We start from the raw sequence: 5,000 nt of genomic DNA, 5'->3' as shown, positions 1-5,000 counted from the left end.
TGCTTGGCACAAACGAGGCAGTGGTGCTATGGGCAAGCGTGTGGTCGTGCCCACCGCTGAAGATGCCCATAAACTGTGGAAGATCGCCTATAATCAGTGGATGGCAGCCTCATTACAATAGTATTACAGCACATTAAAGGGAATGTATTCAGCTGTTAACAGTTCTGTTTTTTTTGTGATGTTTATGTTTTCTTTAAATAAAACTAAATCGTTTAATAGCAGACATACCATTTTGAGAGTAGAAAACTGTGTAGAAAAATATTCCTCATAGGATATTCATTTCTGTGAATAGATCTTAATCAATTGCACTATGACGGTGATCAAATACGGAAAAGTTTGACTTTCTCATCAAAATTCACATGCATAATGTGTGATTGCATCACTTTGTCTGGGTTTTTTTCTGAAATATTTTATCTTTAGTAAGTCAAATACCTGACTGTGAGGCAGAGACGTGTTATAAATGATTAATTCACCCACTCAAAGCAAAGGTTACATCAATAGCAAACCAAATCTTACAAGTCACCTCAAATCCCTCATTCGAGGAAAAGGAGTTGGTGTGCTTTCTCAGATTGTGCCGCGAGAGAGTTATTCCACGAATATGTTCATTGTGATCTGCAACATGATCTGCATCTTCCATGTTATCTTTAATAGAGACAACTGGTTGGGATTTCTCATATTGTGACACTCATGCATGATAATGCCTGTCATGTTCACATAATGTGTCATATTTCTATAAGGAACAGAGGGAAAACAATTGACTCCCCACTGTGTGAATATGATTACATGTCCACCTCGATTGACCTCACTATTTATGATTTATGAATTTATGATGAATTTGCAACCACTATACTGACTCATGAAGCCACCTAACCTTTACACCTAACCAACAAAACTTTATAGCAACTCTTCACCAGCAGTGAGGGAAAAAAAAACTTTAGAGTTTCTTTTCAAAAGTGTTTTACTGTAAAATAATAATAAAAAAAAAAAACATTTTGTTGGGAAAACAGAAGCAACACTGACGCAGAGGAGCAAAATGGCCGCTCCCTGTTATGCCCCCTTCCCCCACCTCAACCTCAAAACCTTGCCGCACACTGCACATCTGAAGGCCTCGCTCACCTTCACGTCTTCTTGACATACACACACACACACACTGGCACACACACACACACACACACAGGCACACACACACACACAACGGCGCGGCAAAACAGCAGTTTCCTTCTCTGTTTCCTGTTTTATTTCCACCCCCCCTCCCCAGACTCCCTCCTTCACTCTCTAACAAGCAGACTCCTGGGGCGCAGAGGTGAGCGAGGTGAAAGAGCTGGGGAGAGGTTTTGAGGGGGGGGGCTGTGAGGGCTGGGAAAGGGTGTTGTTATTTATCCATACGTCTGTCTGAACTGCCCGGGTAAACGGCCGCACGCCGCCTCATCTATATTTCAGGGCCTGGGGCGTCTGTGGCGTCTGTGGCCTGTAGAGTGAGGAGAGACGGGGGCGATGCCATGAAATATTTACAGGAATAAAGTTCATTCCGGATGATCCGGAGGCCTCAGCCTGTTAAGCAACCGCTTTGGACTGCAGGCTGAATCCATCCCTGACTCCCTGGATGGCCACCTCCGCCGCCGCTGTTTCGCAGCTATAACTGCTGTTTTCACCGCAGCTTAATGTGAGGGACCGTATACTTACAGAGAGAGGATTCTGTATCATTCACTGCCAGTTTAACACTGAAGAACACCTCCTTAGGATACTATACAGGAACCAAGATACTGACGTATTTTAAGATTCAAATACACCCAATGACAAGTAGATTGCCACGATGCTCTTCTGCATAGTTCAGTAAGACCTTTAGCAGCCACAGCGTTAGTCAATTAACATGAATGTTTCTAATCTGGAAATCACCTAGGCTATACATGTAAACAACCATGTGGGTTTGTGTTGCGCTGACCATTGGGTGTGTGCATGCTGATTCAAAGTTGTAAATATGTTGGTTTGCATACTTCAAGTGCTGCTTACGACAAGTCACTCACTTGATTGCTTGATTCTATTCAGGACTGCTACCCCCTACAGTAACCCACTCTGTTAATCAACAGATTACATGGCAGTGACAGGCTATGCAGATTGAGAAGTGCATTTTGTGCATCTCAGTGCGTGTGTGTGTGTGTGTGTGTGTGTGTGTGTGTGTGTGTGTGTGTGTGTGTGTGTGTGTGTGTGTGTGTGTGTGTGTGTGTGTGTGTGTGAGAGAGAGAGACAGAGAGAGAGGGTGTGTGTGTGTGTGTGTGAGTGCATGTGTGTATATGGTGGGAGTGTTTGTCACTCTCAGTTGATTAGCCCATCGGTTGACACAGCGCATCTTCTGTAAATGCAGCTTTTTGACAGAACATTTGGCCATTATTTTGGGTTTACACCTAATCAAAGCAGAATGTGACAAACTTCTTGGCAACTTTCTAAGCGGTGAGAATCTGCCTCGAGAAAGTTGCTCTGTATCTTAGTGTGCGTGCGTGTGTGTGTGTGTGTGTGTGTGTGTGTGTGTGTGTGTGTGTGTGTGTGTGTGAGTGTGTGTGTGTCTGTGTGTGTGTGTGTTTGTCTTCCCCTTTTGTGACTATTCCAAGCCAAAGGCATGCAACTGATTCCCCGTTTTGCCCGTAACACAGAATTGCCCTGAATATCCGGCCAGGGAGCCTCCCCTCCCCTCTCCTCGTCCTCCCCTCTCCTCTTCCTCCTCCTCCTCCTCCTCCTCCTCCTCCTCCTTCACCCACCCGTGGCCAGTCTCTCCCCAAGCCTTAGCCCTGGAGAGCAGGTTAATGAGAGGCCTCTATCGCTGCCCTATCTCCTCCTCTCCTCTCGCTCTCCCCCTCTCTCTCTCTCCTCCCTGGGATCGGCAGTGGGGGCTTGATAGGGGCTTGTTGACACCTGGGGCTCCTGTCTGGCCCATTTCCCTCTGCCCCGCGGGCCTCTGGGAGAAGCCCGCTTCCTTCTCTGGCTCCTCCAGGCTCCTTTAGGGCTGTACACAACACATTGAACATGTGGGACGGGAGCACACACACACACACACACACACACACACACACACACACACACACACACACACACACACACACACACACACACACACACACACACACACACACACACACACACACTCACACACACACACACACTCACACACACACACACACACACACACAGAGGAATCATGGGGGAAAATGAGCATTTGTGGTGTTGATGTAATAGGACAGGGGAGACTTTGGCCTTCCGCTCTGTGGAGCCTTCCGGCGGTGGGTGCTGATGGCATCAGGAGGGTCCATATAACAAACACGGGCCGTTTGTAGGGCTTTAGCTGGCTTAAGAGATCTCAAGTCATCTGAGGGTCATCTGGGGAGATGCAGGGTTGATGGATTGTGTTTCCGTTCACAGCATGCAATCTAATGGGCAAGACTACAGGAGGACTGTGTTCAAAGTTAGTGCATCATTATTAAGAAATATCTTATTTAGAGTTTCAAACGTTTGTTTTGGAAACAGTGAAATTGATTTAGATATTTTTGGTTTGTTGCACTTTGTGTGTTGTTTTTTTTGCAATGTCTTTTCTTTTCGTACGGTCTCTGTTTTGGTGTGGAAGGAGAATTTAAAGGGAGGCACAAGAAGTTCATTATTTTCCTAGATCCAGTGGGCACGGCTCTCTGAATGTGGCCGTGCCCAGACGTGTGGGGATTGTAAAAAAAGAACGATTGAGAAGAATTCTCATCGATAATTTAACACTTGATGAGAAACTACGATACCTAGCCGAACTGGATACTTTCAGGATGAATTCATATCCATACATTGTAGCTAATGTAATGATAGCAGACTGACATTAACTTTTTTCAGAGACTGGCTTTAGAGAATAGTTCACGAGGTAATACTAGCCTTGTTTACTGTAATGTTTCTGGTAAGGTGCCTGGTTAGTATCTTCCCTACTTAATTTCACATGCAATTAGGTGATATACATTCAAGAATCATTGTATTATCTAGTCTTGAATGTTGTGCTATACCTAGCATAGGCTACATATGTGCAAGTTGGGAAATCCATAGACAGACATTGTCAGCAAACCCATATATGCTGCTTTGATCTCTTGGGGAGACAAAAACTGATTTTTTAAATCTGGTGATACATAATTCAGATCAGAGCCATGTCTGTCGCCATGGTTATGATTCAGAGATCCTCGCACATACAGTTAGCAAACAATAGAGACGCCTGAGTTTATAACTTACGGGGCATTCACATGGTATGTGTTGGAGGCGTCAATGGAGACGCTTCCCATTGACTTTGAATGGGGTGACGTCATGCGTTGCCGAACTGAATTGTGGTTCCCTTGCGTGGCTTTTCTTGTGTTGTTTGCGGTAGAAAGTTGAGAAAAGTTAAACTTTTCAAGCAGCAGCACAGACGCCAGCCAATCACGTTTATGTAAATATTCCAGCGCAGGCGCTAGCCAATCAAATCGCATTGATACTAATATCCAATGAGAGCGAGACCAAACACAAATAAACAAATTGTGTTTTTCTTGTCCCTCCTATCAAACTCCTCCCCTTCTACGCAATGGAATGACATCGACAAAAAATCCCACACTGACAAATGCTGACATGAAGAAAAAAATTAAAGATTGTCATTGACAAAACATATTTTCAGTGGCCAAAGTTAATCTCAATATAAGTGTTTCAATGCCAATGTTCTATTTTTAAGTTTTTTTGTTTTTGTTTGTTTTATCAATGCAACACAAGAAATGTATGTTGATTTATTTAGGCAAAGTCAGAGCTGAAAGATGTTATTTCTCAGATTTTTGTAGTTCTCTTAAACAATGTTAAATAAAGTTGTTGTTTAAGAGAACTACAAAAATCTGAGAAATAACATTTCACCCACATCAGAGAATTTTGTCCAAACAATAGCATGTGATGGGTTACTCCAGGAGCTTCTACATACATATACTGCAGTCAGGCTGAACAGAAGAATCAGAAAGCAGAGCTCTGTG

This window comes from Clupea harengus, chromosome 18 (genome assembly GCF_900700415.2).
Source record: "Clupea harengus chromosome 18, Ch_v2.0.2, whole genome shotgun sequence".
Classification (NCBI taxonomy): domain Eukaryota; kingdom Metazoa; phylum Chordata; class Actinopteri; order Clupeiformes; family Clupeidae; genus Clupea; species Clupea harengus.
Note: the sequence above shows the minus strand (reverse complement) of the source record.